The sequence below is a fragment of the Passer montanus genome, unplaced genomic scaffold, assembly GCF_014805655.1.
Source record: "Passer montanus isolate IOZ18808 unplaced genomic scaffold, ASM1480565v1 scaffold41, whole genome shotgun sequence".
Taxonomy (NCBI): Eukaryota; Metazoa; Chordata; class Aves; order Passeriformes; family Passeridae; genus Passer; species Passer montanus.
This window is the reverse complement of record NW_024368930.1, coordinates 3,579,485-3,593,479: the sequence shown is the minus strand read 5'-3', so window position 1 is coordinate 3,593,479 and position 13,995 is coordinate 3,579,485.

The following is a 13,995-nucleotide window of genomic DNA, read 5'->3' as shown; positions in this document are numbered from 1 at the left end:
TTTTCTCTATATAGCTTTTAGGTCATGCTAGAAAATGCTGATGGTTTCTAGTGAATTCTGTGAAAGTCTGTTTGCACTAATCAATAGCTGCCTTCTGAGATGAAGAATGATACTGATTTCATGTTTAAAATGTAGGGTTGAGAAGTTTCATATCAGATTTAAGCATTTGTATAAGACCGAATATTCAAATATTTTCAACCCAAGAAAATATCTCCAAGACATCTTTAATAGCTGTAGAAGCTCACAGGATGAGAGGGATGTATTTTTAACCAGCTCCCATACTGATTGCCTCTGTAGAGGACATTTTATAGGATTCCTTTGGATTTAAAATATTGCCTGGTACAAAACAGTCAAACAGGGCTGGAATCTGCCTTGCTGCTTTCACTTAAAGAGCATTTTCTCTCATCCCTGACAAACCAAGCACCAAGAGCTCAATCTGGGGATAAATCCCTGGTGTGGTTTGTGGCAGCTGATGGAGCTGCCCTGGACCTTGTTCTTTCCAAAATCAACCATCATCATGGTTGGGAGAGGAGGTACCAAAAAAAAAAAAAAGTGTTGAATTATTCAAACTTATGTTGCTGAATAATGTCTCTTGTGTTAAAATTAGGATTGTCTGCATGTCTTTTACTTTCAAATGTCAGAGGTGATGATGCATCTGTGGCACTTCCTACTTCCTTACCCTAAATCAGGCTCTGCATTCCTTCTGGGGCAGGGCTTTAGAGAGGGAAAGATAAATGTGAGCAAAGTCCTGTCTTCGTGTTGAAAGACCAACACCAAACAGGAATGGAGCCTTTCCTCAGAGCTCAATAAAGCTGATGGAGGCAGGCACTAACTAATATATTCCAAGAGTATTGATTTGTAAATCCCTCTGCAATTTGAATGAAATTGGAGTGAAACTAAGCCTGGTTCTACCTGTGGGTACAAAGCACCTGAAAAATTGTCCTCAATTTTCCATTCACTACTTCATGTGATTCTGTAGGTGTCACAAACAAAGCTGTTTGCAGGATCAGAATGGCTATTAGTAGAAACATGACTCCCCTTTTGTTTGGTTTATTTTCTCACTATAGGAGTCTTGTGGTAAACAAGTTTTCAGCATTTTCCCAGAGTTCAATGATCTGATCTGTTTAGTTATCTCTCAGAGGATTTCTAGCCTTTTATATTTATGATGAAAAGTTATGATGAATTTTTTTTAGCTTAGTAGCAAATATCTCTGCAATTGGCATCCATTCAGTTGCAGGAAAATACTTCTTGAAATGAAATATCCACAGAAGGAACACAGAAGAGAAATTTATTTTTTTTTATGCATAGTCCACAGCCAAACCAATGCATGTCCATTTGCTATGACTTTCCTTGATATTTTTTTTAATGCAACTATATAAATTGTATGGATGATTTGATTAGTTTGTTTTCTCTCTGACAGGCAGCTGAATGTCTGTTGTATGAGCTGGTTATATAAAGAGAAATCCAAGCTTGTGTTAGAAAGGAATGGTTCTCTGGGGAAAAAGGAAAGAGGTGAGTCATGTCAGGGCTGTTTTTCTCGAATCAGCAGAATATTAAACAACCTCATTTTCCTTAATCTGAAGCCTACATGTGATCTCTGAGCACCACAGATGTGGGGGTTTTGTGTTGTTATTTAGAAAAATGAATTCAGGGTACATTTGGATTGACAGAATCAGCTTTCGTGTTCAAATTGTTCTGATGACCAAGGCACAAATAGCCTTGCTAGGAGCAGTTTTCTTAGATGCAGCAACAGAAAGCATTTGTTCTGCTGCTTGTGAGTCTTAACCTAGTTTTTAAGATTTTTATGCCAGCTTGTTGTAGCTCAGCATGCTCACCATAACAGAGATGAGCATTCCCATGCTCAAAAAGCTCCTGTCTCTATTTACTTTGTTGGGGTTCTTTCCCCTCACATGCTTTCTTTGTAAAGAGGACACAGAGCCTATTTTGAGCCTTTGTTTGTCAAGACCATAAATGCATGTCACCAGGAAGAGATAAATATCAGCCAGCAGTCACAACTTTGTAAGTACAAAGACTTGAAACACGTCTTCTCCAAAGCACTACTACAGAAAGCAAATAAAAAATGAATAAGCATCAACGGCTTGTTTATTGGGGGCCTCGTGTGCACATTGAGAATTTCTGATACTCAGGAGCTATTCTGGCAATGGCCCATCTGATTTTCATGTTTGCTTTCCTTCCCAGCTCCACTGCTCACTCCCATTCTACAGGAGAAGGAACAGGAAAAAGAGGCTGGGAAAAATGTGGAGGATCCTCAGCTCAACTCCCTGCCCTGACACCCAGCTCTACTCACATCCTTCCATGCTGAGATGATGGGAAGGGGAACCTCTACTCTTATTTCAAATTTTGCAGCTTATAACAGCAACAGCCCCACGTGTGGGGAGAGAACTCCTGTCTGCAGCATGCCAAGGCCAGCAGGGAGCTGCAGGGTGTGCTCACTGAGCACTGTCACTGTGCAGGAGGAGCAGGGAAAAGTTCTCTCTGGGGAGCTCTGGGGACTCCTGAGGTGTGTCCAAGCCAGCGAGGTTCCAGCTGATGTGCCACAGAAATGTTGTTTGAAGGGATGAATCTCATCATCCTCTCTGGTTTTTTGAGCCCCTTAGCCCCTCAGGATGTCTGAGGAGAAGGGATGTACATATAAATTCCATTGCAGGTCCAAATCTCCTTCCTTTGCAAGAAGATTATTAATTCCTTTTGGGGAATTAATATTCTTGTATATCTTGGTTTTTTACAGGACTGTGTTCTTAAGAAGGCACATGGCTGGAAGTTCCTTATTCTCATTTCCATCCTCAAAGTATTCCACGATCTCAAATACTCAAAACTACAAAAAAAACCTGCAGCAATGTGAGGGCTCTGAAAGCCATTTTTGGTGTAATTGAGACCCTGCAAGTTCTATTAATTATTACAGAAAAACCCAGTGAACTGTTTCTTGTTACATTTGTAACATCAGTCCTGCAGGTTCCCCAATTCAGGACAGTAGAAATAGCCCCAAGAAACTGGTGTTGGTTCCAATTATAAAAGAATACAGTGTAAGATCCCAGACTTTTTAAATAACTATTTGGAGCACTGAAATTCTATTAAGAAACAAAATATATCTGAAAAAGAAGAACTTCTGATTCACTTGTGCTTTGCAAGTCTTTGTGTTTTAGAAGCAGTGCAGCTCATTTTTGCCTCACAGATAAGTCTGGATATCTTGTAGCCTGATCAGAGATGTCATTTCTTCTTATTATGTATTGCATTCAGACAGTACATTCTGATTCAGGTCTCATCTTGTTGCCAAATCTGGAATAATTTTGACGTATATATTTTTCAAATTAATTCCAACAGTGAAGATCATTCACTTGTCAGCAGAAGTGGAAAGGGAAAAGTGGTGCTCTGTGCTAATTAGACAAGAGCTGACGAGTCTTTGATGTAGAGTGCAGGACAAAATCCTGATTCCACTCATGCTAGTACCTTTCAACATTTACTTCAATGGAATTTTGTTATTGTCACTTCATTTCTTGGGTAACTCAGGACTTCTGCTGGTATTTCACACTCAGACCATAATACACAAGAAATTCAGTTGTTGTAGAGTTAAAATACTTCAGGGGCCAGTGAGACATGAAACTAGTGGCAGAGCTCCTTCAGTAGGTCCCAGTTTGCAGTTCTTTGGGACCTGAAATCCAGTGAAGACCATAATAATCAGGATTTATGAGCATCTCTCTGAAGATACAACCTCAGCTGGGCTTCAGTTCATGGAAGGAAATACAGGAAGCCTAGAGATAATCAGCAGCTAAGACAAGAGAATGAAAGCTCAAATTGATTGGAACTCCCAGTGAGCAAGGTCCAGGATAGTTTCTGTTCTGAGACTGAAGCTGTGCATTGCATGAGAGCCCAGAAGTCACAGCCAGCCCTTCCAGGTCTCATTCTCAGGGAGCTGCAGTGTGAGAACTGATTTAAAGCTCCAGGTTTGAGCTTTCCCAGGCAGAAATGCTGTGGTGGCTTTATGCTACACCTTCATTCTTCTCTGAGCGCTCCCGTGGGTTGGATTTATGTCTGGCTGGAACAGACTCATCTTTGGGCTGCTTCCATCTATTCAATTTCCTGCTCACCAACTCCAAGCAAGACTTGGGAAGGGAAGCAGAACAGCTACCAATAAATTTTTGGAATTTCTAGTTTATTTTTAAGTGAAAATAGGGCTTCATAGCATTCCTACATAGTGAAGTTACTGCTTCCTCAGAGCTGAAGGGTTTAGTTTGCATCCTCATCTAGGCAGAATGAGGATGTGCAGCAAGATCTCTGCTAGGGAGGTTGTGCTTTGCTCTTTTGCAGATGCAGTGAGTCATCTGAGAAACCATTCCTCAGCAAAACCCAGCTAACTTGGCTTACTTTTTAAATATGGGTTTTTACAGCTGTGGAGGTTGCCGTGGCAGCAGGAGATGGGGGCCATCCCCTCCCCTCGGGGCTGCAGCTCTGTGTGCTCTTTTAATGCCATCTTGCTGTGAGCTGGGGAAGGCCAGGCTGCTCAGCAGCTCCATCACAGCTCCCTTCATGCACACATGCAGTGGTTCTTTTTTCGAGGATCAGCCCTAACAGCAAACTTTTAACCTGCAAAGTCAGCCCAGGACAGAATCAGGTGGATCTTCTATTCCATGATGTCAAGGCTGGAGATGGAGGCTGTCATAAGCAAGGTCAGAACAATGTAATCATGGAATTTTCTGTGCTGTTCTGTTGTAAAAAACTCTCTTTTCCAGCCTTGCTTCCAACCAGCCTAAACTGTAATGACAGGAACACCTCCAGACCCAGCAGCTGGGATCTCAAGTGTTTTGGAAATAAATCCTTTAACATCTTTATCCAACAAGTAAAGTGCAGACTTCTCCTGGTAAATTCTTCCAGTCAAGTCAGAGATGGTTGCCACAGAGTCCCTTTGTTTTCACTTGTCCCTGAAATGTGCCTCTTGCTGTTACACAAATGTATCTTTTTAGGTCTAGACACAAAAAAATGCTTTGCAAAGGAATTCCTAACATCAGTTTGATATAATCTGTGAACCACACAGATACTTTATACCTCTCTCTCCCACAAATAATTCTGCAAGACCAAGTCCTTCAAATTTTAAGGTTCAGTTGCAGAACTAGATTTTTTTAAATTACTAACATGTAGTTTAAAAATGTTTTATTCTAACCCATGTGAAATACAGAGATGGGAACACAAATTTTTGCTAAATATGCAATTCATTGTGTACATGAATGACTGCTTAGCTTGTCATTTGTAAGCCTGTGTATGGAGGTGGAGGTTCATGCAGCTAAGGATTGCATGACCTGTGGTATTTATAATTAGGTAATTATACCCTTGCTTAATGAACTAGTAAACAGGTTTTTTGCTGATGTTGTTTTTTCCCCTCTCCTAGAAAGTGGAAATAAATCCAATTAGATCAGTCAAGGAAGATGCCAATAGGTCTGCTTCTTCCAAATCATTCAGAAGTCATGAATTATTTTAACATTTAGGCTTCTTTCTCCCTTGGCTTCGTGGCTGTTGCAAAAATTCTGTTTATTAATGCATTACAAACTGAAGGTGTCAAAATCAATCTGTGTCTCCATTTGTAAGGGTGTTCTGTGTGTGCAGCTGAAGGTGCAGTGTGTGCTTGTGAAATTCTCATTTCATGGGCTCTGACCGGATTTCCTGGGTAGAAGTTCAGCTGACACCACAGGAATGTCACAGCCTGTGCATTCTACCCAGGGCAAGTGTCATCTACATGCTGTTTACAGAGATATTTCCAGTTCTAAAAATTGCAGTAACCAGGACCAGGTTTGGATCCATTTTCTATTTTCTATTCCATTTTCTCTTGTGTTTTAACCTGCATTTTCCTATCCAGAGCAATGAGGAGCTCTGCTTAAGACCATAGGGAGCTCTATTTAATTATAATTGGCAGCCTGCAATCCTTTGTGCTGTCAAGGAAATCCTGGAGCTAATGGATGATACTGCAAACCCTTGGTAGTGGTTTTACACTCAGTAATTTGTTCTTTATTTAGCTGAATAAATGTCTGGTGGAGCTGAGAGAATCCACTGAGGAAACACTGTTGGACAGGAAATTCTTGGTGTGCCAACCCTAGGAATTAATTTATTATCTGAAAGGGTAATTTTGCCATCTAGGCTTTATTTAGGCATCTGAATTAATAAATATCAATGTATAATTTATTAGTAATAAGACAATTTACAAGAACAGTGTAACCTGACAATGGTTATGAAATGTGTCACTAACTGTGGGCAGAGGATAATTGTCTGGTTTTATACAGCACTGATGGCTCAGGCTTGGTTTATGAATTGTGTTTTAAGCACAGTGAGAGAGTTTCAATAGCCCAAAGTAGGCACCCATTTTGCAACGTGGCTGTCTCAACTGCAAAGTCCAGATCAAGCAGAAGGAAATGGTTTTCCCTTCACCATTTACAGGCTCAGGAAGAAATCTGGCACAGCTGGAGTTTGTGGGAGTCAAAAGGTGCCACGTTTTGATACCAAATTCCGAGACACCTCACACACTTCATCATCATCATCATCAAATGTGTTAAATTTGTTCTGTGCCATTTCAGGCACACCAATATTTGCAGTTCTGTGGTGGAATGGAGCCCTGCAGGAAGAGCAAGCCCGGGCAGTGCAGGGCACTGATGCCAACACTGATTGCTCTGTCCCTGGGCAGTCGTGGCTGACTACAGGGGCAACCGAATATTTTGGTAATTCTGTGTATTTTTAAACTTGGCAGTGCAGCCTGCCGAGGTTTTTTGACTGGCAGCCACTAGAGAGCACTACGGGATTGTCTCTTTTCCAAAGCAGGGTGTGGTGAGCTACAGTGTGAAAGGCTTTTTTCCACATTTCTGAAGAGTCCTATTGTGTTCTGTACAAAACAGAGGATATTAAACCAAGATTTTAGCACCTCTGACATCTTGCTTTACATAATTATTATGCATGGTGGCTTTTTTCATCAACATGTAATTCTCCCTCAGTGGGGTTTCACTGAGTCCTCTGTAGTATTTAATGTACAGACTATTTTTACTGTAAGGCTGAATGATGATGCTTTGCTGCCTGCTGCACAGATAACCTTGGGAGAATCTAGTTGTGCTTTAGCTTATCCTTAGAAAAACCTTCTGCCTCAAATCATTCTCAAATCAGCAAACAATAAATGGAGTGTGTCTATGTGAAATATATAAACTCAGAGAAATGGTGATTTAAAGGGAAAATGCTGTGTGAATTAACCTGTTAGTCTCTCCTGATCCAAGTATTTGATGTTTCCTTATCTGACTGGCACTGCATTTTTTAGATCTCATGGCCTATCTCTCATATTCCCCCAGGAAAAAAAATGCATTATTTGCTTTTGAAGTGCCTGTGCCAAGGTTTTTTTTTCTCTTTTAATACATCCTTCTGAAATCAGCTGGACCTTTAATGTTTACACTTTGCCCTTTTAAAGCTTCTGTGTGCTTTTTGGGAGGACTTTCTCACTGAAATCATTGGTATCTTTCAGCTTATTTTATGAGCAGAATGTTGTAGCTTAAAACTTGGCAGTGCCTATGAAGAAAACACATTCTCAGAAGATAATGAGGAGCTCAGAATTCCAAAGTTTTCCTCCCCAGGTCTGCAGCTCTGCTTCCAGCGAGTGGTGAGTGCAGCTGTGGTCAGCAAAGGAATTGTTACAGAACTGTGTTTCCTTCCTTCCTGCAGAAATTGGTGCTGAGGGGCAGAGCCACTTGTTCTACTGAAGTGAAATTTTTCTGTCAGCATTATTGAGTCAGAGCAGATGGAGGGGAGTAAACTGGATCCTGGTGAGATTAAATGTTTGGGCCAGCTGTGTAAGTGGAGTATGTGGTGATGTGAGACCCCTCCCATAACAATGGCATTCATCAGATCATCCTAAATAGACCAGACCTAGGAAAAAACCTCCCTTGAGCTGCAGATCCCAAAATTAGTTTGCCAATCTGTTTATGTCAGTGTTAAACTTGAAATCCTAATTAGCAGGATTGGTTTGGAGCACTTGGTGACAAAGCCCACGTTGCTTCTCTGACAGTTGAACCAAACTGCTGAAAATAATAACTCACAGGTGTCCCTGTGGATTTGTTTGGTTTGTTTGGAGCTTTTTTTGTAGCTCTTCTCCACAAATAATGAAGAAACTTCATAAGAGAGACTCCAATTCTATTCACCTTTCCAGTAGCAGAGTGCTCAGCTGAGAAGTGATTTGAACATATGGAAAGTGTTACTGGCTTTAAATCAAGGGATGAAATGTAAAAGTTACTCAAACAATTTGTTTAAGCAACTTAAAATAAACAACATTCAATATATGGTATTTTTAAAAATTCTGATGCCTATAAACCTTTTAGGAATATTTGGGGTTTTTTAGGAGTTTTCCTGGACATCCTGGACCAGGATTCTTCCCAGGAATCTCTAGATTGAGACCTCTGTTATGATTTACTGTACTGAGAAATTTTCAAAGAATTTCCTATCATTTTCTGGGAATTAATTGATCTAAATATTTTCTGGTTTTCCTGGGCTTTGCAAGTATTCCTGAATGTGTGATTTTTCCAGGAATTCCTGGACAGAGACTTTTTTTAGAGTTTCTGGACCTACAACATTTCTTGGCCTTTTCTCACTTTTTATAGGGATTCCTGGATCTAGAACCTGAAGTAGTTCCTGTGCTGTTCAAGGAATTTCCCATCCTAGATTTAGACCCTTCCAAAGAATTTTCCCAGGTTTTCCAGGAAATCTTGGATCTAAACTCTTTCCAGGAATTGCCTCCAGAAGTCCTTACAGGAATTGCAGTAGCTCCTCACATCCCATATGCCCTGATTTTGTTTCAAGGCCTGGAAATAGCTGTTCCCATTTTTTTGCTGTCAGAGATAAGAATCAGTCTGTGCAGAGCTGAGGAGCTGGAGGCATCCTGCAAAGAAACTGCTTGAATTCCTGTTTTAAAATCAGTTACCACAAAAGTGATTTTTTTTTAATCTGAAAACACACTACTGAACCCACTGCCCCCAGGAGTGATGATAAATCAGCTTTGAGTGCAATCTGCATTCCCTCCACTCTCTGATTCCCCTGTCCCTCTCACAAAGTCAAAAATCACTCAGAGGGACCTTGTTAGTTAATACATGAACTCCTCATAGCACCATCCATGCAAAGGCATGTCATAAAATGTTTACTCTTCTCCTTCTGCCAAATGCTCAGAGCCAAAGCCTTAATTGGACTTGAAAAATATGCTTATATATTTTCCTTTAGGGCACTGCAGTTTTAAACTGCTGCCTGGCTGTTGTCCTCAGTCCTGAGGTAACTTTCATGGTCTAGGTGAAAGTAAATCCAATCTTCCCACAATGGTCTGTTGCAAAGGTGATTTTGTTTTTCTGAGGAGCAGAAACACAGGGGCAGTGTGGTGGTGTGTGATCGAGGCACTCTGATCTGTCAGAGCTACCTGAAAAATTCTTATCTTGCTGGCTTTCTTCTAGCATAAAAAGGAAAAAAGAAAAGAAAAGAAAAAAGGAGAATTCATAAATATGTAAATGCTTCCTTGCAGGTCTCTTCCTAAGCAAGGAGTGATCTCCAGCTACACGGGTTCAGCACCAGGAGGTGCCAGTCCCTTATGAGCCCAGTAAAAAAGGCACTGAGCTGCTCTAAAGTCTCACTTTATATTTATTAGAGCTGACACTATAAGGAAAGAGTAGTACATGTTATGTCCCAAAAGAGATAGGATCTGGGGCTTGAATTTTTGTGGATTCAGAAACAGAAGTTGTAGTTTCTCCATTCCCTTCCTTCCTTTTCACATCCCTTTGTGTTACATCAGTTTAGGAAAATGAGCCAAAGCACCCATTTCTGTACCATCACTGAAATGAAGCAGGTGTGGAACCATTTGTTATTTGTCACTCTTGGAATAGAACTGTATTTTTGGAAGTGACAGCAGAGAGAACAGTCTACATGAGCCAGTTGTTAAAGCTTCATCCTGTTGTGAGTTCAGTGCAAGACTTTGCATTTTTCTGTCCTAATGTTGTGTTGAACTTACCTTGCTTTCCACTAAGCATGAATCATTCTCCTTGATTAATCCTGATAATAAAATTACATACTGGAAGCCCTGTAGGATGAGAAATAATTAGTGAGGCACTGTAGGAATGAGGGAGCCAGCTGCCTTTGTGGAGTACCCTTTAGAAACTCTAAAATGCCTCTTTCATAATCATTGCACAATATGAGTTGCCAAAAAGCAGCATTTGAGAAGAGCTTGAACTGCAAAACTGGCGTGACAAGTTAGAGAAACCACTTTTTTGTGCCTCCTGGTGTAATGTTACACTGAATGGCTGCTGTGTCAAGAGAATTACTACAATCAGAAACATGAAGAATTTAAAATTAAGAACTAAATGCCACTGACTTTATAATGCCTGTAGATGATGTTACTCAAAGTAGCTGGCTTTCATCAAAACTGGAGTTAATTTAGTCAAATTACCAACACATTTCTTTTCACTGCTTCTTTCAAGCCAACTCTAATTATAACCTTAAAATAGCATCTTTACTGGCAAAAAAAAAAAAAGCCCCAAGACATGGGTCAGCAATCTGTTTCCCTTAGCTAAGATATCTTATTTAAGTTTTTTGTATTCATTTTCCCCAAGAAAAGCACATGTTAGCTGAAGTAGATTTTTCAAATGGGTGCTTTTTAAATGGGAGCTTTTTGCAACTTCTTTGGGTAGGTTAAGATATAAAAGTTACAGTACATTAAAAAAACAGTTCTTTTTTTTTTCCCCCTGTTTTTTCACCTAATTTTCTCATTTACTTGTTGCAATCAGGCAATATCTACCAGCAAACTGGCAATTAAGATTTTAGAACTCTCTTTCTTCCTTTACATGAGCTGTTTGGACATGTCCTGAAGTAAACAAGTAAAACTAAAAGGCCAAGCAAAACCTCTCCAGAAAGATATCTGCCCATATATATTATAAAGGATGGAAATATTAAAACTGGAAAGTCCTCTCCTCTTTTTGATGTGGAATTTTTAACCAAACACTAATGGTGCTGGGAATTCCATATTGCAGCTGAGGGGAGCTGATCAGTCCCGCTGTTACCCTCAGCTCTGGGTATCTGCTGCAGCATCACTTTCCTTGCAAGTATTGAATTTTTCATCTTCAAAGCTGACACAGATGGTTTTCCATAATGCACTTGGGAAAATGCTCTTGGGGACAGAGATTTGTCCCAAAAAATGCTCTTTTTTTTCCACTTAGGAATGGCCAGTGGCTACATTTACTTTTCCCAGTACCTGGAACAAGGGCTTTGCTGTGAGTTGCACTTTTGTTCTCTCTCAGGTATGAGGTGCCTGACCACCAAAGGAATAAAAATTGTGCTCAGAACTTTGCTTCTCTGGGCAACCTGTTCCAGGGCCTGCCCACCCTCAGGGGGAGGAATCCCTTCCCAATACCCCATCCATCCCTGCCCTCTGGCAGTGGGAAACATTCCCTGTCCCAGTCCCTCTGCAGCTCTCCTGGACTCCTTTAGGTCCTGCAAGGGGCTCTGAGCTCTCCCTGGAGCCTTCTCCTCTCCAGGTGAGCACCCCATGCTGGCCCCACAATGGATGCACAGGTCTGTCCTGGCTTTGTCACTGAGCTGGGATAACTCCCTTTGGCCAGGGACACCTAACAAGTTATTTCAGGCTGTAAATAGTTCAAACCATTGTGTGAACTTGAAATGCATCAGCTTCTAGGCAGGGCTGCCAAACAGACAAGATAATCCACCCCCATCCACCTCCTCAGGTAAGACAAGAATTTATCCCCTTCTGAAATAACTGCTTTTTAGGATAGGGATGTGCATGTATCTATTTCTCATGGAATAACTGGAGCTCTTCAGGCTTATCCCCTTGCTTGCCCTGCAGAAAATTCTTTGTGTATTCCAATCCTCTGCATCTTTTTTGTGGGCATCAAGAAGAAATAATGGTTTTAATAGTTCTGTTGAGTAGTGTAAGATCTCCAGATAAAAGTGTAATACTTCCTATTTTACATATTATATAAATTATTTGACCGAGGATTAGGAATCAGAACAGCACAGGAGGTTGGATTATTTATGGGCTTGGGTTGTTTTAACTAAGGCTGTGGGAATGGGAAGATCAGAAATCAAAACTCTTTCCTGTGTGCTTACATTAGAGGCCCCCACAATTTTTTGCCATAAATCGTTGTGCAGATTTACTCCTGAAGGTAATTTTTCTAAAAACTAGTTTCAATAGCACTTCAAAAAATATTTTTTCCCCTCACATAATTTCCTCAAATGAGTGCAGATTCTTCAATAATTCAGTGAACTGAACTTTATTATCTCATTCTGTTCTATTTCAGAAGGTGAAGATTAGCTCTTTTGGCTGAAACTAGGTGTTAATTGATGTAGCAGTGTCATGGAACTGCACCTTTGGTTTCTCCACTCGAGAGAAAAAATGCATTATTTAAAATCTGAGATTTGTAGACTGAATACCTTCTGCTCATTCTGACCCAGGCACAGACACTCTTTACAGATAAGTACAGATGTAAACCATGACCTGAGCGTTTGAGGTTCCAATTCTGTATGACAGCTGAATATTAAAGGTTTTGTACAGAATTTGGTGCTTATTTCTCCAACTGCTAAAATGCCAGGCAGGCTTGCAAAACATCCTGGTGCAGGAACTGGTGCAGCCACATCCACCCAACAACCTCTGTGCCTTTATTGATACTTGTTTTATTCGTGTTCTCAGAGAGCCTTTGTTGGTTTGGTGCTGCCATTTGGGTGAATTTCAGGACAAAATGTTAATGAAAGATCCCAGAAGTCATCCCTGTTTCTATCCAGGGGGAATCCACTGCCTTCAGTGGTCCTGGCCTGGACCTGGCCGGGCTCTATAGCCTTGAGGTCAGGGGATTAATAAGAACAGGAACGTTCTTATGTTTGCTCCATGGAAATGTGTCTTTTGGGCACAAATTCCGTGCCTGGCACTTTCAAAATTTGCTGCTACATTAAAATATTCTTCTGCACCAAGTAAATGTTATGGAGATATGTGAATGAAGATAAAATCTAGAGTAATCAGGTATGGTTTGGATACCACGGAAATGCTTCATAGTCCCACCAGCACAAAGTTATCTTTTCCTCTGTGTGAAATAATGTGTCTTTGTTTCTACCTAATAATTTTAATCCTTTCAGTCTACATATAAAGAGAGGAAAATATGTTTTCAGCAGGGTAAAGCTGTCAACCAGCTCAGATTTCATGTTACACCTGATCACTGATTGCTTGGCCTGACATATTGTTACCCTGGTGGGTCTACACAACTTTCTCCCTGCCTTTTCCAGGGGGAAAAAAGGTTATGTTCCTGAGGAACCCGGTGGCAGAGCCTGAACTCTGTTCTGAACTGATCTTAATTGGTTATTTTCTGTAAAAGGGAGAAGCTGCAAAACAGGAAATCAGTGGAAACTTCTAAGGCGTTTCTGCAAGCATAAATCTTCCTTGATTGCCTGGCTTGGTTTTAAAGACATGTAAATTTTCAGCTTACCCAGGGATCTCATAGAAAACCTAGTTCCTGAAGTTTCTTTTTTCTCCCAGTTTTTTCATCCACATCCTATGTACAGAGTAGATTTATTGATATTTTTCAAGAGTATCATGGACAAACAGTGGCTTTGTTGTTTGTGCTCATTCTAGTGGAGCAGCAAGAAAACAATTTCACCTGTCAGGCAAAAATGAATTTTGCAATTGGAAGCCTGAGGGCACAACTAATTACCCTGGGGGGTGGAGCTTGCTGGGACAGCCTGAGTAAATTGGGGTGCTGAAAGAAATACGGGGGGAAAAAGAGGTTGGTTTTCCTTTTTTCTTCCTCCTGGCCACTGCCCTCAGGAGGCTTGGAGCCCTTCCTCAGGGACAAAAGCTGCCCTCTGGGTTCTGCAGGAATCTGGTCCAGGGGAGGTGGGACAGTCCCCTCCAGGGCCTGTTTTGGTGTCCCAGGCAGGAGATGCTGCTCCTGTACTGAGAGCCCTTCCTGGCAAGAGGATTGTGCA